We start from the raw sequence: 22098 nt of genomic DNA, 5'->3' as shown, positions 1-22098 counted from the left end.
AATGTCTGCTGGGAGCAGGAGGAAAAGACAAGGGCCTTACACACTATCGAAAGCCACGACAGGAAGAAACTAGGGGCCACGGGCAGAGACAGACAGGCTCCAACAGGCTCCAATCCCTGTGACATTCCGAGGTGATCCCATTGGAAGGGCTCGAGCACGAGAAAGCAGCCACTAACCAGCTACCCTGTCTCAGATATTTGGAGAAAGTCAATGCAAATACATACCTATGCATTATTCCTTTCTGATCATTCTTTCAGTGTATCCTTTCGGGCTTTGTGCAAAGCGATTCTTTCTTTGGTACCTGAAAAAGGAGTGGCACGTGTCAACGGATGAAACATGTCAGAGCAGACCTCCAAGGAGCTCTGCAGCTCAAGAACGAGGAGCTCCGAGTCCTGGGAAAGAATCGTGAAAGTAGTGTAGAATCACAAGATCTTAGAGCATCCTTTATATCAGCCCCCCCATCATATCACCAATCAGTGGGCATCAGCCTATATAGGAACTCTTGAACTCTGCAGTGACAGACAACCCAGCACTCTCTAGACAGATCCAGGCATTGCTCGTTGCTACAGCAGTCGATATCAAATTCACAATCTGACTCCCTGGCACCAATCACTCCCAGGCTGCCTTCTGGAATGGGACACCCCAGGGCACACCTCATCTCTTTTCCATCTGGCACATTTCCCAAACACATGAGGACAATGTTGTTCTTCCTAAAGTTCTCTTTAGGAAGAGAACTTTAGGGCTCCCAAGTCACCCTCCTAAATCACTCCTTCCTGTGTTTAGGACTTTCAGGAGCCCCCAAGGGTTTCGCACCCCAAGGACATGACAAGCATTGGCATCAACGTGCCTGCTACAGATTCTGGGAAAGGGGCAGGGCCACACAACAGTCTGGCAAATGTGACTGACTACCTGACGTGAGAGTACATCGGACAACCTCAGCCTCTCTTCAGTCCTCAGCCTCTATCCAAGGTTTCTCCATAGCACACTATTGACATTTTGGGCCAGCTCATTCTTTTGGGGTGGTGGGGAAAGGCTGTCCTGTGCCTTGTACGATATGTGGTACCATCCTGGCCTCTACCCACTAGATGCCTGCAGCACCGCCCCGACCAGATGTGAACCAAGGAAAATGTCTCCAGCCATTGTCAAACGTGCTGGGGGAAGGGTGAGGGCAAAATCACCCTCACTCAAGAGCCACTGCTCTATCCCATGGCGCTGTTCACCCATGAGTACTCAAAACGCTCTCCTCTGCTGGCTTAACAGCTAACCCTCCAGAAAGTCTATCGTGTATCAAAATGCTATAGGAAATTGAATAGTATTTATCTCTATAACGGTATCTCCTGACACCAAAGGAATACTCTTTCTCCAGAGGTTAAGAACCTCCCAGGTGCTTAATCCGCATTTACCTTATCTCCTACCCCAGGCACTGGAAATGACAGAAATGATCTGACACCCATTTTCGGGATCCGTTCAAGAAGTACCAGTAGTGTAAGGCTTTCTGGCAACCTGAACAACCGAACTCACGTAGAATATCCTGCCTGACCCTGGCTTTGTGAGACAAGCCGCAAACCTGTAGCAGGACCCTCCTCGCTGCTATTTACAGAATCGAGGCAGCTGACTGGAAAGCCGGTGGAGGTGAACAAGCCAAGAAAGCAGTGGGCTCAGCATGAGAAGCTGGAAAGGGTGACAAGGGAGGGGAGAATGAGCCTCAGCTGAAAAGAAAGGGGAAAAGTACCAAGCGATGAGTTCTCTTGACTGAAGAGAAGATATGCTGAAGGCCATCAGCTTGCCCTCGGGGCCGCCCTCAGCTGTCTGGGGAGCTATAAGGGAAGGGTGAGCCTGGATCTAGGACTCCGGACCCCTGGTGTCGGACCCCAGGCCTGACCATTCACTCAGACTCTCAATAAATAACTTGTATTCAACGACCTTGCACGGGGACCCCATCTGGGAAAACATCGCCACACCCTCATAAGTTACAGGGCGAGACCCGAACTGGCCAAGCCATGACAGGAGCTGTGAGGGTGACAAAACAGCATTGCAGGGATCCGACATCGGATCACCACAAGCCCTCCGCCCTCCTGGCTCCTAATGCCAGGGCCCCATCACCGCGTATCCTCGGACCCCCGTCCTGCCTCCAACGCGCACCCTTCCCCAAGGTTGGCCAGGGCCTGGAGTCACCAGCCCTTGTTCGGACCTACCCACCTCGCCGCTGCTGAGCTCTACACATCCCGCTCCTTCCACACGCTTCGCCAATTCCGTGGCCCTGACTGAGCCACGCCAGCCACCGATCGCCATAACTTGGCGCGCCCGTGAAGTCACTGTCGTGCGCCTCTCCGGCAGCAAGGGGAATAGGGCTCTGGCACCCCGGCGGCGGCTCTTGTCGCTCGTGGCTCGGTTGCTTCTGGCGCTTCGCCGGGACCTCACGGTCCGCGGTCCCAACGAGCCCCGGCCCGTGGTGCGCATCCCGCGGGCTCTACAGTGGCGGCAGGAAGAGCGGCAGAGCGGGCAGCGGAGCCCCCCGCGACCGGTGCTGGTGCGACCCAGGCTGCTGCTGATCTCCGCGTGGCGGCCCGAGTTGAACCAGCCGGTACGCCTCACGCTGGGCCCTTGTCAGCCCGCGCCACTGGCTTCGCGCCGTGCCCACGAGGACCAATTCTCAACATGTAGAAAACAAAAATAAAGCCTTGACCTTCCCTCCTAAGCCTTGTCCTCTGTCTCCAATTAGGGATTTAACAGACACTTACTGAGCCCCGAAGATATGCCAAGCACTGGCAGGCACTGGAGATAAAATGATGAGGCAGGAGGGAAAGGATCAGTAGAACAGAGGGTTATAAAAAGGGAACTTACAAATGTCTGTGAAATTAAAACTGTGTATGGTGCTCGAAAGGAGCAGTTACGTAAGGCTGTGGGAGTCTGTGTCAGCAGGGAAGAGACTGGTGGGGCTTGAGGAGGGCCTCCCGTAAGAAATAATCTCTGGGGACTTCCCTGGTGGTGCAGTGGTTCAGAATCCGCCTGCCAGCACAATTTACAGTAGCCAGGACCGGGAAGCAACCTAAGTGTCCATCAACAGACGAATAGATAAAGAAGATGTGACACATACATACCATAGAATATGACTCAGCCATAAAAGAAATGAAACTGAGCTATTTGTAGTGAGGTGGATAGACCTCGAGTCTGTCATACAGAGTGAACTAAGTCAGGAAGAGAAAAACAAATATCGTATGCTACCACATATATATGAAACCTATATATATATATATACATATATATATATATATATGCATGTATATAAAGGTTCTCATGAACCTAAGGGCAGGGCAGGAATAAAGACGCAGATAGAAAATGAACTTGAGGACACGGGGAGGGGGAAGGGTAAGCTGGGACGAAAGAAGAGTAGCATTGACATATATACAATACCAAATGTAAAATACCTAGCTAGCGGGAAGCAGCTGCACAGCACAGGGAGTTCAGCTCAGTGCCTTTCGACCACCTAGAGGGTTGGGCACAGGAGGGTGAGAGAGAGAGACGCAGGAGGGAGGGGATATGGGGATATAGGCATGCATAGAGCTGATTCACTTTGTTACACAGCAGAAACTGACACACCAGTGTAAAGCAATTACACTCCAACAAAGATGTTTAAAAACAAAAACAAAAACAAACAATCCGCCTCCCAAGGCAGGGGACACGGGTTTGCACCCTGGTCCGGGAAGACCCCACATGCCGCGGAGCCAGTAAGCCTGCGCGCCACCTCTACCGAGCCCACGCGCCAAAACTACTGAGGACCGCGTGCAGCATAGAGCCCATGCTCCGCCACATGAGAAGCCACTGCACTGAGAAGCCCGGGCACCACAACGAAGAGTAGCCCCTGCTCGCCGCAACTACCGAAAGCCCACGCGTGGCAATGAAGAACCAATGCGACCCAAAATTCATTCATTCATTAAACAATTAATCAAAACTTATATTGAAAAAAGAAAGAAACGAAAAGTAAAAATCTCTGCTGGGAATTCCCCGGTGGTCCAGTGGTTAGGACCCCGGGCGTCCACTTCAGGGGGCCCGGGTTCAATCCCTGGTTGGGGAACTGAGATCCTGCAAGCTGGCATCGCAGCCCAATTAAAAATGCAATAAAATTAAATATAACTAAATAAAACAAGAAAGCATCTCTGATTCAAGGTCTAAAGGGTGGGAAGGTGTTTATCGGGCCAGTATGTGGGCAGAAAACGTTTCCCATTTCAGTAAGTAGCACCTCCATTTACCCAATTCCACACCCTTAACCCACATTCCCCCCATCCAATTCATCACTAACTCCTATTCACCTCCAAGCCATCACTAACCTTCCAAATAGGACTCTAACCTACCTGCTTTACTCCACCACCAGGGCCACCACTGTGCACAAAGCCAGTCTCCTAATGAGTCTCCCCAAATCTACTCCTGCCCTCTCCTAGCCATTCTCTTACAGTAGCCAGTGCGGTGTCTGAAAAAGGCATCTCTGCCAACACCACTTCTCTCTTTATACCCTGCAATGGCTTCCCACCAAGTTTACGATCAATCCCAAACTGATGATGGACTGCAGGCTGAAAGACAACAAGGAGGTAGGGAGGGTGTCAGGTTCGAAAGAGGGATGAACGGTCTAGGCAAACAGCGAAAAGGGCTGAAAAGAAAATGATCAGCACTTGCACAACAGTCCTGATGCAGGCAGGAAAGAAAATGCAGGAAGAGTGAAGGAATACCAATAGCCACTTTTTATTTCTGCAATGCCTTTGCAATTCCCAAAGTGCTTCATCGATAACTGTGATTCTCAAACCTCGCTGTACATGAGAATCATCTGGAGAGATTTTAAACGCTACCAATGGCCAGGCCTCACCCCAAGCCAATTAAATCAGCATAGACATTTCACTGTATTACATTTTATTCCCTGCCCCCAAACATCCATTTAGACCCAGGAGAAGGAAAAGGGGATGTGACTAGCAATAGAGAGAAATTTTCTGCACAACAATGGCCATGGCAAGCTTAGGCGCTTTGGGTGAAATCTCTCTGGGAAGTACTGGCAGTGGAAGAAAAAGCCAAACTGACACACAAGTATTGCCTGGTGTGCATTTCCAGCCTCTGCCTTCTTTCTCATCTCTTGGTGGCAGGTGGAGGAAGTGGAGAAACGGTTAAACTTCTTTATAAACCGGCAGAAGGTCATAGCATCCTCTCACTATCTCTGCATAGGTTCTAGTCTCTGCAGCACTACAGAAGCTTTGCCCAAAGTAATGAACAGTTGAAAGTCAAATGTAATACTTCATCAGACGACTTAAAAATGCTTGCACACTGGAAAGAATTGCAGAGAACACAAATGGACCCAGAGCAACCTTTGCCAAAAGAGAATAGTGTGCTCAATGTACAGCCATAGCTCTTTTCCACATGAGCAAACAGTCAGGAGGATAAAAGAACTTGGTCAAACTCACACAAGTAAGTAGGACAGAATCTGGTCTGTCTGTCCTAAGCGTTGTGTTCTTTAACCACCAGGCTAGCTTTTCTCAGATCTGATTCATGCATACTGTAACCATATACCTCTGTTTGCCTCGAATCTTCCCTGTTTATACGTATGCCTGCTGCCGTTTTAAATACGGCCCACTTGGACTCCCCAAAGCAACCGAGAAGACACAATCATTTGGTCACTCTATACATGGACCACTGTGGTGGGGCTGCCCAGGAAGCTTATTTAAAAAGTGCAGCTTAGGGCTTCCCTGGTGGCGCAGTGGTTCAGAGTCCGCCTGCCGATGCAGGGCACACGGGTTCATGCCCCGGTCCGGGAAGATCCCACATGCCGCGGAGCAGCTGGCTCCGTGGGCCATGGCCACTGAGCCTGCACTCCGCAACGGGAAAGACCACAACACTGAGAGGCCCACGCACCACACACACATACACACACACACACACACACACACACACACACACACACACACACACAAGTTGCAGCTTCCTGAGCCCTACTCCACATCTAGATAAGTTTTCTGAGGGTTGTCTCAAGAATCCAGGTACAAGTCTTTTTAAGTGCTTTTGTGGAACTCCCCAGGTGAGTCTCTCACTCTCCTAAGTTAAGAAACCGTTTATTCCGCCTCCCCCAGATGCCCAGCCAGGTCCTGTTAAGGTTGGAGTCCCCGCACCACATCACAGGGATGCTCCCAGCCAAGTCATCTCTGGAGCCTTGGAGAAGCTGAATGGTCTCATGCTGGCCCACCTGCCACGACAAACCTCCTCCAGAGCATTCCCCTTCACACTTCACCTTCTACCACTCCCAAAGGCAGTCTGCTCCAATGAGGCCTGACTTCGTCTGTCCTAATGGGCACCCGCTGATTCAAGCACTTTAGGAGAACAAGGTGCTGTGCTTCTCAACCAGGGTGGCCCGACCTCTAAAATGGTAGTCCAAGCAGTCTCTACCTCCTGGGCACATCCCCTCTGCAACAGCCCAAGTACACGAATGTCCCATCTTTGCTTTCTCAAGGTCGGCAACAGGGAGTCCCCTCCTAAAGAAGGTTCTCTCTCATTGCCACACTATCCAAGGCTGCCCCAAATGTGCTTCCTCCCTGTGGGCCTGCTCAGGCTAAGGGCAGAGTCATCTCTTTCGTCTCTGAGTCGGACCAAATCGTCTTCGTAACACCTCTTCACGGTGTTGACCATGTCTTTCACGGGGGCTGCTGCTGAGCCTTTCTCTCATCCTTTCATGGTGGAGAGAGAGAGGGGATTCTAATGATTCTTACCTCTAGGGGAGAGGGCGAGTGTCATGATTATGTGATCATTCGGTATGATGTCCTTTCCACAGGAATTTGTTTGGACTTTCACGTTAAAGTGGGCCCACCATTCCCACTTTGTGAGGTCATTCAGCACCCTCATTTTGCACCTTTAACATCTCTCTCAGTATCACCTTGGAAATGTTTGAAACGGCATGAGTTTGTCCTCACGTTCCTATCAGCTGGGAATCCGGGGGCCCAACATGAACCTAACCATTGAGCGCAACACCTCTCCACGACCTGTGTAACACTGGGTAGGCCCCTTCACCTCTCGGGTTTTTGAAGCCCTCGGGCGTAAAAATGGGAGGGTTCTATGAATCTATATTTGGGGCAGGACAAGGTCGAGAAGAGTGTGTCTCTGCTTTTATTCTTCCAAAATGGAATGTCTGCCCTCTCTTCCCCATGGGTCCACATGTCACTTGTCCTTCAGGCCCACTGCCAAGGAGCCTTCCCTGATTCCCCAGTCCACACAAATCTCTGCCTCTTAGGGTCAGGGCCGTACAACCTAGCTGCCTCCTAACGTTCATCTTGCCTCTCAAGCCGATCTCACGATGTGGGTCTCTCTTGCCCTCCTGTGGCCCCTGGGGCTGTGCCAGCCCACCGGCACGCCCCACGTGGGGTGTCTACTAGACTAGGGCATGGGTGGGGAGGCCCCGGTGTGAGGGCCCAGGCAGAGTACCTCTGCCTCCACCCTGCTCTCCTCCACAGAACTGCCCCTCCTCCTCAAGCCTGACCCCCAAGTCACAGGTTCCATACGATGACCTCACTGGCTAGTGAGCACCTCACCGGCATTCCACAGTTTCCATGGCAGTGTAACTGTGCAAACAAAGTTTGCTGCCCTCAGAGAAACTTCCCTACTGGTTCTCCACCAGAGACCAATCTCTTTGGTTGTCTGAGACAGAATGTGTGACCGGATCCTCTACACATATTCCAACCTGTGCTCTGTTCCCTGGCTGGGCGGTGCAGGAGGAACAGCGAGACCGGGCATCTGCGGAACAGGCGTGGGGTACACACAACCTCACCTGGCTGCCACGTGTTTCTGTGGCTCTTGCCCACTACGTACACCCGAGTGCTTTCCCAGATGTAAGTAATACCAGTGTGACCTGGGACATCTTCAGGGTCCCACAGTGCTCACTGCTGAGGACAAGTGAAAGGTCAGCCCCGGACTAGTGTGCAGGAAGCTTCTGATCTTTATAAATATAGCCTTCCGCTTTGGGCTACAGGATGCTTCCATTCAGACCCTTTCCTGATGGGCCTCTTAGCAAAAGACAAGTGCGTTGTTGTGGGCAAGTGGTAAATGGAGCAGTTTGAGGAAGAGGGCCACTCTTGAACCACACCTTCAAACCCAGGCACCTCTGTGCTGGCACGGAGACATCGAGATCGGTCCCCTCAGACACATCCCATACTGAGCTGCTGAGTACTAGGGGAGAGGGTGGTGCCATAGTCATGGGAAGGACGGAAGAACCAAGGGGCGGGGGGTGATGAAGTGCTAGTGAGACCGGAGGGCTGAGGAGATGGTGCCCCAGGAGGCTGGGTTGATGTGAGCCTAGATATGGTACCCAGAAGCCGGGTTCTAAGTCTCCTGTTCACTCTGCCTCAGTAGTGGACCTCGTGCTACTCTAGATACAAGGATCCCAGGGTGAGAGTTCAGTGTGTTTGAAACAGGCAGTATACATGGGGCCCAAGAGGGGTGGCCAAGGTGGGAGTGGTCCTGAACCAAGTTATATTAGATGATTGTTTTCGAAATCTTGAAAGGCATTTCCATGAAAGCCTCAGAAATGACAGACAGCAAGAAATGGTTGGTTTCTCTGTTGTGGAAGGGACAGATGGAGAGGATCATGAGTGCAATGACTTTCGGCTTCTACTGTTTTCCCTGGAAACGGTGAAGACACTTCCTCATGTGCTGCAGCCGTAGGCTCCAGGAATTGCCTTTGCAGCCAGTTTCCCTTCTCCAGGGACTCAGAGAGGTGATGGGCCAAGGCTGTGCTTTGGATGTCCAGTAGATGAAAGGTCTTCGGCCAGAAACTGGGAGAGACTTGAGAGAGGGAAATCCTGCCAGGAGACTGTGTACAGCCGAAGGGACTGATCACTTCTGATTTTCTTTGCAGCAGCAGCGGCTCCCGTTTCTCCTCCAACACCTGGTCACTACCACGTCCTCTACCGGGGATGTGAAGAAACGCAGTTGGGCTGGCACGGGGAGACCTACTGCCTGGCTGGTGGCTACCGGGCCTACGGGGACGTTCCTTTGGCCACACCAGCAAAGGTGGAAGCCAAGAAGCCAGTCCCCAGACGAGCTCTGAAGAGAAAGCGTGCTCCGGAGGAGTTGGACGGAGATCTCTGCTGCTCCAGACCGAAAATCCGGCGATTGCAGGAGTCAAGCAGCTTACTAGGATTACAAGGTGCTGTGATGCTCAAGCAGAGTGGCCCCACCTCTGGGCACATCCCCTCTGCAACAGCCCAAGTACACGAATGTCCCATTTTGGCTTTTGCAAGGTCGGCAACAGGGAGTCCCTTCCTAAAGAAGGTTCTCTCTCATTGCCACACTATCCAAGGCTGCCCCAAATGTGCTTCCTTCCTGTGGGCCTGCTCAGGCTAAGAGCAGAGTCATCTCTTTCCTTCTCTGAGTCGGACCAAATCGTCTTAGTAACACCTCTTCACAGTGTTGACCATGTCTTTCACGGGGGCTGCTGCTGAGCCTTTCTCTCATCCTTTCATGTTGGAGAGAGGGAGAGAGAGGATTCTAATGATATTTACCTCTAGGGGAGAGGGCGAGTGTCATGATTATGTGATCATTCGGTATGATGTCCTTTCGACAGGAATTTGTTTGGACTTTCACGTTAACGTGGGCCCACCATTCCCACTTTGTGGGGTCATTCAGCACCCTCATTTTGCACCTTTAACATCTCTCTCAGTATCACCTTGGAAATGTTTGAAATGGCATGAGCTCTTCCTCACGTTCCTATCAGCTGTGAATCCGGGGGCCCAACATGAACCTAACCATTGAGTGCAACACCTCTCCACGACCTGTGTTAACACTGGGGAGGCCCCTTCACCTCTAGGGTTTTTGAAGCCCTCGGGTGTTAAAATGGGAGGGTTCTATGAATTTATATTTGGGGCAGGACAAGGTCGAGAAGAGTGTGTCTCTGCTATTCTTCTTCCAAAATGGAATGTCTGCCCTCTCTTCCCCATGGGTTCACATGTCACTTGTCCTTCAGGCCCACTGCCAAGGAGCCTTCCCTGATTCCCCAGTCCACACAAATCTCTGCCTCTTAGGGTCAGGGCCCTACAACCTAGCTGCCTCCTCACGTTCATCTTGCCTCTCAAGCCGATCTCACGATGTGGGTCTCTCTTGCCCTCCTGTGGCCCCTGGGGCTGTGCCAGCCCACCGGCACGCCCCACGTGGGGTGTCTACTAGACTAGGGCATGGGTGGGGAGGCCCCGGTGTGAGGGCCCAGGCAGAGTACCACTGCCTCCACCCTGCTCTCCTCCACAGCACTGCCCCTCCTCCTGAAGCCTGCCCCTCAACTCACACGTTCCTTATAGGACCTCACTGGCTAGTGATGACCTCACAGGCCTTCTCACAGTTTCCATGGCAGGGTAACGATGCAAACGTGCTGCTGCCCTCAGAGATACTTCCCTACCGGTTCTCCACCAGAGACCAATCTCTTTGGTTGTCTGAGAGAGAATCCCTCACCAGACCTTCTGCATTTACTCTAACCTGTCCTACGTTCCCTGAGAGGGCAGTGCACGAGGTACACCGACACCGGGCGTCTGTCCAAGAGGCATGGTGTACACACAACTTCCCCTGGCTGCCACGTGTTCCCTGGGGCTTGCCCAGCACATACACCTGAGCACTTTCCCAGCTGTAACGAATACCAGTGACCCGCGGCACCTTCAAGGACCCACAGTGCTCACTGCTGAGGACAAGTGAAAGGTCATCCCTGGACAAGTGTGCAAGAAGGTTCTGATCTTTATCAAAGGAGCCTTCCCCTTTGGGCTACAGGATGCTTCCATTCAGACCCTTTCCTGATGGGCCTCTTAGCAAAAGACAAGTGCGTTGTTGTTGGCGAATGGTCAATGGAGCAGTTTGAGGAAGAGGGCCACCCTTGAACCGCACCTTCAAACCCAGGCACCTCTGTGCTGTCGTGTAGACATCTAGATCGGTCCCGTCAGACACATCCCATACTGAGCGGCTGAGTACTAGGGCCCACGGTGGTGCCCTATTGATGGCAGGAGCGGAAGAACCAAGGGGGCGTGATGAAGTGCTAGTGAGACCGGAGGGCTGAGGAGATGGTGTCCCAGGAGGCTGGGTTGATGTGAGCCTAGACATGGTACTCAGAACCCGGTTCTGAGTCTCCCGATCACTCTGCCTCAGTATGTGGCCTGTTCTAATCGAGATAAAAGGATCAGAGGACTAGAGTTCCCTGTGGTTGAAACAGGCACTGTAAAAATGGGACCCAAGAGGGGTTGCCAAGGTGGGAGGGGTTCTGAACCAACTTATATTAGATTACCTTTTTCCAAAACTTGAACGATATTTCCATTAAAGCCTCACAAGTGACAGACTGCAAGAAATGTTTTCTCTGTTGTGAAAGGGAGAGATGGAGAGGATCATGCTTGCAATGACTTTCGTGTTCTACTGTTTGCCCTGGAAACAGTGAAGGGACTCCCTCATCTGCTGCAGCCGTAGGCCCTAGGAATCGCTTTTGCAGCCAGGGTCCCTTCTCCAGGGACTCAGAGAGGTGATGGGCCAAGGCTGTGTTTTGGATGTCCAGTAGATGAAAGGTCTCTGGCCAGAAACTGGGAGAGACATGAGAGAGGGAGATTCCGCCAGGAGACAGTGCACAGCAGAAGGGACTGATCACTTTTGATTTTCTTTGCAGCAGCAGCGGCTCCCGTTCCTCCTCGTACAGCTGGTCACTGCCACGTCCTCAACCGAGGGTGTGGGGAAACGCAGTTGGGCTGCCATGGGGAGACATACTGCCGGGCTGGTGGCTACCGGGCCTACGGGGATGTGCCTTCGGCCACGCCAGCAAAGGTGGAAGCGGAGCAGGAGCCAGTCGCCAGACGTGCGCCCAAGAGAAAGCGCGCTCCGCAAGACTCGGACGAAGATCTTTGCTCCCGACCCCAAATCCAGCGGTGCCAGGAGGCGGACTCCACAGAATCTTGCTGGCTGAGCCATTCTCAAGAGAGGGCCATGGCAAAGCTCACAAGGTTACCACCCGACCCCCCCCACAACCCTCCATTTCCTGCTCCCCGAAGCAAGAACAGGATGGAGAGTCAAGCAGCACACACCCTGCCCCGAGATTCACATGCTCCTTTATTCCCAGCCCCTTCTGTCCCCAGTGGCGTCCCCTACTGCTCGGCAAAGTGTTTTTCTGTAACAGGTTTCTAAAGGTCGCCACAGCTCAGACTTAGGTCACTACCCCTGTGCTAGGCACTCCTGCCACCCGGGAAAGGTTCCAAAGGTGGAGCAGCTCCAGGGGGTGCCAGGGATCAGAGCAAAAACTTGAGAGGCTGGGGATGAAGGAGTTTGGGCACAGTCCCTAAAGCATCTCAGTGGTTGAGCTTCTGTGAGAAGGCACATCCCCACTGTGTGGGGAGGTGGTGGGGGGAAGGGGTCCCTAGAGGAGGCAGCTAGGGGGAGGGCCTGAGGCTGGAAATGGGGAATGGCGTGCGGCCTCTGAGCGAGCACAGGCACTTAGCCCTTGAGGTTTCTGGGAAAGCTAGAGCCACAAGAGCCACGAGAGAAGGCAAGTGGAGCAGCAGAAGCCAGGTGCCAGATCTCTCCTCAGAACCTATACTTCTCCATGAGGCCGGGCCTTCCACACTGAGGTAGGAGCGATCCTGGCCAGAAGGACAGCCAGCGGCAGCTGTGGGAGGAAGGGTGCTGCACTGGGGGCTCTGCTGCCATGGAAATGACTTCTTTTCCTTCCACTCAAATACCGTATGGACTGGGTTCCTGCTCTGGTGAGTAAAAGGGTCGCTGACTCTCCCCAGAAGGTTGTTCAGTTCACATCCCCAAAGTCCCTCTATTCGGGCCCTGGGGGGGTGTAGCAACTCCTGAGGGCGCTCTTTCCTGAGGCTGGCTGACCGAAGTGGGGGAGGTTCCTGATAGGTCCCAGGTGCTGGTTGAAGTCCCCAGAGAATGGTCATGAAGGCTGGAGAGTCAAGTAGGTGGAGAGAGAAGGCCGGGGGCAGAGGGCCCCTACCTGAATCCAGAGCTCACAAGGTTATTACCCCCCACCATTTCCAGAAACTATCTCTTCCCCCATACCAGCCCCAATGGCCCGGTACCGGGAAACCGGGAGCCCAGAGCACTTGTGGCCACACAGACACTCGCAGGCAGCCCTCGGCATGGGCGGGGCCTGCTGCAGGCGGATGGGGACGAGGTGTGCTCCCGGGAGGCCTCGGGCTGAAGGTGGCCCCCTGAGAGAAGCACCCCAGCTTGGACAGGAAGTTTAGAGGCAGGGGAGAGCAACCTAGGGCGCCCCCTCAGAGCAGTGGGAGTGGGAAGAGGGCCGGGGGCAGAGGGCACCCGCGATGGGAGGCCAGTGGGCTCTCAGCAGAGGCCAGGTGAGCCCGCGGGACTTGCCTCTGAGCAGGGGCCGGGAGGGCAGTGCTGCCCTGTGGCTTCCGGGCTTCGTGGATCACGGCTCTCCGCACACGGGTCGTAGGGTCCTCTGACCCTGTATCGCCTCCCTCACCCAGGGCCCCTCGCGAGGCCGCGCCGCTGGGTGGCCTGTGTCGACGGGCACAACCCCATCACCCGCCCCTCTCAGACCCGCTGCCTCTGCCCGCCTGCCTGGCCCTGTGCAGCTTGCGACCCGGGGGGCCACGAGGGTCCCCGTGCACTCAGCCAGCGGCCTCTGCTGGGTCTGCTGCTCCTGCTGGGTCTGCTGCTGCGGCCGGTAACCCGTGTGCACACCACGCCGGCCACCTCCAGTACCCCAAGTCCGCGGGAGCGCACGCGGGCCCTGATGCGGGACTTCCCGCTTGTGGACGGGTGGCTGCAGTGTGTGAGGGCTGCTTGGGGCCGTTGGGGGCCTAGCCCGGCCCTGGGCAGCAGAGGGGGTCCGGAGGTGCCCACACAAGCGTGGTGTGAGGCTCCCTCAGGCTGCCCCAGGCCAGGCAATGTATCCTGCCTGATCCCAAGACCTAAGGGGCCCACCTATTTGCCTTGACCTCCCTCCAGCCACAAAGACATGCCCCTGGTCCTGAGGCAGTTGCACCACAATGGGCTCCAGGCTGTTAATCTGCGCAACGTCAGCCAAGGCCACACCACCTTGGACGGGATGAAAGACGGTCTCGTGGGTGCGCAGGCACCAAGGGGACACACAAGGTGTCCCCGTGGCTGCTGGGGAATAGTGGGGTAGTTTGGGGGCTTCCGAGACCACAGGTTAGTCACATTGGAACTATGTTACCATAGTGACCTAGAAAGTGCCATGTCATGGATGCTGGGGGCTACAGGGGTCACCGTGAGCCACCCTGATGGGCATCCAAGTACCACAGAAAAAAACAATGCGTTACAGGTGACTTCTGGGCACAGTGAGCGCTGTGCCAGCTGAGGAGGCGATGACAAGCCCAAGGAGTTCCAAGCCCCAAACCAAGCCCTGGCCTTCCCTCACTTCTGGTCAGCCTACGTCCCACGCCAGACCCACCAACGGGATGCCGTGCGCCTCACCCCGGAGCAAATCGACCTCATCCGCCTCACGTGTGCCTCCTATTCTGCGCTGGAGCTTGTGACCTCAGTTAAAGGTACACGGGGGACTTCCCTGGTAGTACAGAGGTTAGGACTCCATGCTTCCACTGCAGGGGGCTCGGGTTGGATCCCCGCTCACCGGGGAAGAGGCTCAGGTTCAAGGGCTCCTGCTTTGAACCATCTTCTACTCAACATGTAGAAATCAAAGCCTTCATCTGCCCTCCTAAGCCTTGTCCTCTCTCTCCAATTATGGAGTCAACAGACACTTACTGAGCCCCTAAGATATGTCAAGCACTGGTAGGCACTGGACATAACCTGATGAGACAGGAGGGAAAGGTTCAGTAGAACACAGGGTTATAGAAAAGGCACTTAAAAATATGTGAGAAATTCAAACTGTGTATGGTGCTATGAAGGAGCAGTTATGTAAGGCTGTGGGAGTCTACGTCAGCAGGAAAGAGATGGATGCGGCTTGAGGAGGGCCTCCCTTAAGAAATAAACTCTGGGGACTACCCTGGTGGTGCAGTGGTACAGAATCCGCCTGCCAACACTATTTACGGTGGCCAGGACAGGGAAGCAACCGAAGTGTCCATCGAGAGACGAACAGATAGAGAAGATGTGGCACATATATACAATGGACTCTTACTCCGCCATAAAAGGAAATGAAAGTGAGTTATTTGTAGTGAGGTGGATAGACCCAGAGTCTGTCATACAGAGTGAAGTAAGTCACAAAGAGGAAATCAAATACCGTATGCTAATACATATATATGGAATCTAAAAAAAAAGGTTCTAATGAACCTAGGGGCAGGGCAAGAATAAAGACGCAGACATAGAGAATGGACTTGAGGACTCGGGGAAGGGGAAGGGTAAGCTGGGAGGCAGTAAGAGAGTAGCATTGACAAATATACAATACCAAATGTAAAATACCTGGCTAGTGGGAAGCAGCTGCACAGCACAGGAAGATCAGCTCAGTGCCTTGCAACCACCTAGAGGGGTGGGATCAGGAGGGTGGGAGGGAGATGCAGGAGGGAGGGGATGTGGGGATATACGTATGCATGCAGCTGATTCCCTTTGTTATACAGCAGAAACTGACACACCAGCGTAGAGCAATTATACTCCAACAAAGACGTTTAAAAACAAAAACAAAAAAACAATCCGCCTGCCAAGGCAGGGGACACAGGTCGGCTACCTGGTCCAGGAAGCTCCCACATGCCGCGGAGCCAGTAAGCCCGCGAGCCACCACTACCGAGTCCACGTGCCACAATTAGTGAGGACCGCGTGCTCAGAGCCCGTGCTCGGCAACATGAGAAGCCACTCCACTGAGAAGCCCGTGCACCACAGAGAAGAGTAGCCCCGGCTCTCCGCAACTACAGAAAGCCCGCGCCGGGCAACGAAAACCCAACGCAACGAAAAATAAATAAATAAATAAATTCATTCATTAAACAAATAATCAAAAGTTATATTAAAAAAAAGAAAGAAACGAAAAGCAAAAATCTCTGCTGGGAATTCCCCGGGGCTCCGGTGGTCTAGTGGTTAGGACCCCGGGCCTCCACTTCAGGGGGCCCGGGTTCAATCCCTGGTTGGGGAACTGAGATCCTGCAAGCTGGCATCGCAGCCCAATTAAAAATGCAATAAAATAAAATATAACTAAATAAAACAAGAAAGCATCTCTGATTCAAGGTCTAAAGGGTGAGAAGGTGTTTATCGGGCCAGTATGTGGGCAGAAAACGTTTCCCATTTCAGTAAGTAGCACCTCCATTTACCCAATTCCACACCCTTAACCCACATTCCCCCCATCCAATTCATCACTAACTCCTATTCACCTCCAAGCCATCACTAACCTTCCAAATAGGACTCTAACCTGCCTGCTTTACTCCACCACCAAGGCCACCACTGTGCACAAAGCCAGTCTCCTAATGAGTCTCCCCAAATCTACTCCTGCCCTCTCCTAGCCATTCTCTTACACTAGCCAGTGCGGTGTCTGAAAAAGGCATCTCTGCCAACACCACTTCTCTCTTTATACCCTGCAATGGCTTCCCACCAAGTTTACGATCAATCCCAAACTGATGATGGACTGCAGGCTGAAAGACAACAAGGAGGTAGGGAGGGTGTCAGGTTCGAAAGAGGGATGAACGGTCTAGGCAAACAGCGAAAAGGGCTGAAAAGAAAATGATCAGCACTTGCACAACAGTCCTGATGCAGGCAGGAAAGAAAATGCAGGAAGAGTGAAGGAATACCAATAGCCACTTTTTATTTCTGCAATGCCTTTGCAATTCCCAAAGTGCTTCATCGATAACTGTGATTCTCAAACCTCGCTGTACATGAGAATCATCTGGAGAGATTTGAAACGCTACCAATGGCCAGGCCTCACCCCAAGCCAATTAAATCAGCATAGACATTTCACTGTATTACATTTTATTCCCTGCCCCCAAACATCCATTTAGACCCAGGAGAAGGAAAAGGGGATGTGACTAGCAATAGAGAGAAATTTTCTGCACAACAATGGCCATGGCAAGCTTAGGCGCTTTGGGTGAAATCTCTCTGGGAAGTACTGGCAGTGGAAGAAAAAGCCAAACTGACACACAAGTATTGCCTGGTGTGCATTTCCAGCCTCTGCCTTCTTTCTCATCTCTTGGTGGCAGGTGGAGGAAGTGGAGAAACGGTTAAACTTCTTTATAAACCGGCAGAAGGTCATAGCATCCTCTCACTATCTCTGCATAGGTTCTAGTCTCTGCAGCACTACAGAAGCTTTGCCCAAAGTAATGAACAGTTCAAAGTCAAATGTAATACTTCATCAGACGACTTAAAAATGCTTGCACACTGGAAAGAATTGCAGAGAACACAAATGGACCCAGAGCAACCTTTGCCAAAAGAGAATAGTGTGCTCAATGTACAGCCATAGCTCTTTTCCACATGAGCAAACAGTCAGGAGGATAAAAGAACTTGGTCAAACTCACACAAGTAAGTAGGACAGAATCTGGTCTGTCTGTCCTAAGCGTTGTGTTCTTTAACCACCAGGCTAGCTTTTCTCAGATCTGATTCATGCATACTGTAACCATATACCTCTGTTTGCCTCGAATCTTCCCTGTTTATACGTATGCCTGCTGCCGTTTTAAATACGGCCCACTTGGACTCCCCAAAGCAACCGAGAAGACACAATCATTTGGTCACTCTATACATGGACCACTGTGGTGGGGCTGCCCAGGAAGCTTATTTAAAAAGTGCAGCTTAGGGCTTCCCTGGTGGCGCAGTGGTTCAGAGTCCGCCTGCCGATGCAGGGCACACGGGTTCATGCCCCGGTCCGGGAAGATCCCACATGCCGCGGAGCAGCTGGCTCCGTGGGCCATGGCCGCTGAGCCTGCACTCCGCAACGGGAAAGACCACAACACTGAGAGGCCCACGCACCACACACACATACACACACACACACACACACACACACACACACACACACACACACACAAGTTGCAGCTTCCTGAGCCCTACTCCACATCTAGATAAGTTTTCTGAGGGTTGTCTCAAGAATCCAGGTACAAGTCTTTTTAAGTGCTTTTGTGGAACTCCCCAGGTGAGTCTCTCACTCTCCTAAGTTAAGAAACCGTTTATTCCGCCTCCCCCAGATGCCCAGCCAGGTCCTGTTAAGGTTGGAGTCCCCGCACCACATCACAGGGATGCTCCCAGCCAAGTCATCTCTGGAGCCTTGGAGAAGCTGAATGGTCTCATGCTGGCCCACCTGCCACGACAAACCTCCTCCAGAGCATTCCCCTTCACACTTCACCTTCTACCACTCCCAAAGGCAGTCTGCTCCAATGAGGCCTGACTTCGTCTGTCCTAATGGGCACCCGCTGATTCAAGCACTTTAGGAGAACAAGGTGCTGTGCTTCTCAACCAGGGTGGCCCGACCTCTAAAATGGTAGTCCAAGCAGTCTCTACCTCCTGGGCACATCCCCTCTGCAACAGCCCAAGTACACGAATGTCCCATCTTTGCTTTCTCAAGGTCGGCAACAGGGAGTCCCCTCCTAAAGAAGGTTCTCTCTCATTGCCACACTATCCAAGGCTGCCCCAAATGTGCTTCCTCCCTGTGGGCCTGCTCAGGCTAAGGGCAGAGTCATCTCTTTCGTCTCTGAGTCGGACCAAATCGTCTTCGTAACACCTCTTCACGGTGTTGACCATGTCTTTCACGGGGGCTGCTGCTGAGCCTTTCTCTCATCCTTTCATGGTGGAGAGAGAGAGGGGATTCTAATGATTCTTACCTCTAGGGGAGAGGGCGAGTGTCATGATTATGTGATCATTCGGTATGATGTCCTTTCGACAGGAATTTGTTTGGACTTTCACGTTAAAGTGGGCCCACCATTCCCACTTTGTGAGGTCATTCAGCACCCTCATTTTGCACCTTTAACATCTCTCTCAGTATCACCTTGGAAATGTTTGAAACGGCATGAGTTTGTCCTCACGTTCCTATCAGCTGGGAATCCGGGGGCCCAACATGAACCTAACCATTGAGCGCAACACCTCTCCACGACCTGTGTAACACTGGGTAGGCCCCTTCACCTCTCGGGTTTTTGAAGCCCTCGGGCGTAAAAATGGGAGGGTTCTATGAATCTATATTTGGGGCAGGACAAGGTCGAGAAGAGTGTGTCTCTGCTTTTATTCTTCCAAAATGGAATGTCTGCCCTCTCTTCCCCATGGGTCCACATGTCACTTGTCCTTCAGGCCCACTGCCAAGGAGCCTTCCCTGATTCCCCAGTCCACACAAATCTCTGCCTCTTAGGGTCAGGGCCGTACAACCTAGCTGCCTCCTAACGTTCATCTTGCCTCTCAAGCCGATCTCACGATGTGGGTCTCTCTTGCCCTCCTGTGGCCCCTGGGGCTGTGCCAGCCCACCGGCACGACCCACGTGGGGTGTCTACTAGACTAGGGCATGGGTGGGGAGGCCCCGGTGTGAGGGCCCAGGCAGAGTACCTCTGCCTCCACCCTGCTCTCCTCCACAGAACTGCCCCTCCTCCTCAAGCCTGACCCCCAAGTCACAGGTTCCATACGATGACCTCACTGGCTAGTGAGCACCTCACCGGCATTCCACAGTTTCCATGGCAGTGTAACTGTGCAAACAAAGTTTGCTGCCCTCAGAGAAACTTCCCTACTGGTTCTCCACCAGAGACCAATCTCTTTGGTTGTCTGAGACAGAATGTGTGACCGGATCCTCTACACATATTCCAACCTGTGCTCTGTTCCCTGGCTGGGCGGTGCAGGAGGAACAGCGAGACCGGGCATCTGCGGAACAGGCGTGGGGTACACACAACCTCACCTGGCTGCCACGTGTTTCTGTGGCTCTTGCCCACTACGTACACCCGAGTGCTTTCCCAGATGTAAGTAATACCAGTGTGACCTGGGACATCTTCAGGGTCCCACAGTGCTCACTGCTGAGGACAAGTGAAAGGTCAGCCCCGGACTAGTGTGCAGGAAGCTTCTGATCTTTATAAATATAGCCTTCCGCTTTGGGCTACAGGATGCTTCCATTCAGACCCTTTCCTGATGGGCCTCTTAGCAAAAGACAAGTGCGTTGTTGTGGGCAAGTGGTAAATGGAGCAGTTTGAGGAAGAGGGCCACTCTTGAACCACACCTTCAAACCCAGGCACCTCTGTGCTGGCACGGAGACATCGAGATCGGTCCCCTCAGACACATCCCATACTGAGCTGCTGAGTACTAGGGGAGAGGGTGGTGCCATAGTCATGGGAAGGACGGAAGAACCAAGGGGCGGGGGGTGATGAAGTGCTAGTGAGACCGGAGGGCTGAGGAGATGGTGCCCCAGGAGGCTGGGTTGATGTGAGCCTAGATATGGTACCCAGAAGCCGGGTTCTAAGTCTCCTGTTCACTCTGCCTCAGTAGTGGACCTCGTGCTACTCTAGATACAAGGATCCCAGGGTGAGAGTTCAGTGTGTTTGAAACAGGCAGTATACATGGGGCCCAAGAGGGGTGGCCAAGGTGGGAGTGGTCCTGAACCAAGTTATATTAGATGATTGTTTTCGAAATCTTGAAAGGCATTTCCATGAAAGCCTCAGAAATGACAGACAGCAAGAAATGGTTGGTTTCTCTGTTGTGGAAGGGACAGATGGAGAGGATCATGAGTGCAATGACTTTCGGCTTCTACTGTTTTCCCTGGAAACGGTGAAGACACTTCCTCATGTGCTGCAGCCGTAGGCTCCAGGAATTGCCTTTGCAGCCAGTTTCCCTTCTCCAGGGACTCAGAGAGGTGATGGGCCAAGGCTGTGCTTTGGATGTCCAGTAGATGAAAGGTCTTCGGCCAGAAACTGGGAGAGACTTGAGAGAGGGAAATCCTGCCAGGAGACTGTGTACAGCCGAAGGGACTGATCACTTCTGATTTTCTTTGCAGCAGCAGCGGCTCCCGTTTCTCCTCCAACACCTGGTCACTACCACGTCCTCTACCGGGGATGTGAAGAAACGCAGTTGGGCTGGCACGGGGAGACCTACTGCCTGGCTGGTGGCTACCGGGCCTACGGGGACGTTCCTTTGGCCACACCAGCAAAGGTGGAAGCCAAGAAGCCAGTCCCCAGACGAGCTCTGAAGAGAAAGCGTGCTCCGGAGGAGTTGGACGGAGATCTCTGCTGCTCCAGACCGAAAATCCGGCGATTGCAGGAGTCAAGCAGCTTACTAGGATTACAAGGTGCTGTGATGCTCAAGCAGAGTGGCCCCACCTCTGGGCACATCCCCTCTGCAACAGCCCAAGTACACGAATGTCCCATTTTGGCTTTTGCAAGGTCGGCAACAGGGAGTCCCTTCCTAAAGAAGGTTCTCTCTCATTGCCACACTATCCAAGGCTGCCCCAAATGTGCTTCCTTCCTGTGGGCCTGCTCAGGCTAAGAGCAGAGTCATCTCTTTCCTTCTCTGAGTCGGACCAAATCGTCTTAGTAACACCTCTTCACAGTGTTGACCATGTCTTTCACGGGGGCTGCTGCTGAGCCTTTCTCTCATCCTTTCATGGTGGAGAGAGGGAGAGAGAGGATTCTAATGATATTTACCTCTAGGGGAGAGGGCGAGTGTCATGATTATGTGATCATTCGGTATGATGTCCTTTCGACAGGAATTTGTTTGGACTTTCACGTTAACGTGGGCCCACCATTCCCACTTTGTGGGGTCATTCAGCACCCTCATTTTGCACCTTTAACATCTCTCTCAGTATCACCTTGGAAATGTTTGAAATGGCATGAGCTCTTCCTCACGTTCCTATCAGCTGTGAATCCGGGGGCCCAACATGAACCTAACCATTGAGTGCAACACCTCTCCACGACCTGTGTTAACACTGGGGAGGCCCCTTCACCTCTAGGGTTTTTGAAGCCCTCGGGTGTTAAAATGGGAGGGTTCTATGAATTTATATTTGGGGCAGGACAAGGTCGAGAAGAGTGTGTCTCTGCTATTCTTCTTCCAAAATGGAATGTCTGCCCTATCTTCCACATGGGTTCACATGTCACTTGTCCTTCAGGCCCACTGCCAAGGAGCCTTCCCTGATTCCCCAGTCCATACAAATCTCTGCCTCTTAGGGTCAGGGCCCTACAACCTAGCTGCCTCCTCACGTTCATCTTGCCTCTCAAGCCAATCTCACGATGTGGGTCTCTC

Source organism: Kogia breviceps, chromosome 11 (genome assembly GCF_026419965.1).
Source record: "Kogia breviceps isolate mKogBre1 chromosome 11, mKogBre1 haplotype 1, whole genome shotgun sequence".
Lineage (NCBI taxonomy): Eukaryota > Metazoa > Chordata > Mammalia > Artiodactyla > Physeteridae > Kogia > Kogia breviceps.
The sequence above is the reverse complement of the archived record's forward strand: the minus strand, read 5'-3'. Positions refer to the sequence as shown.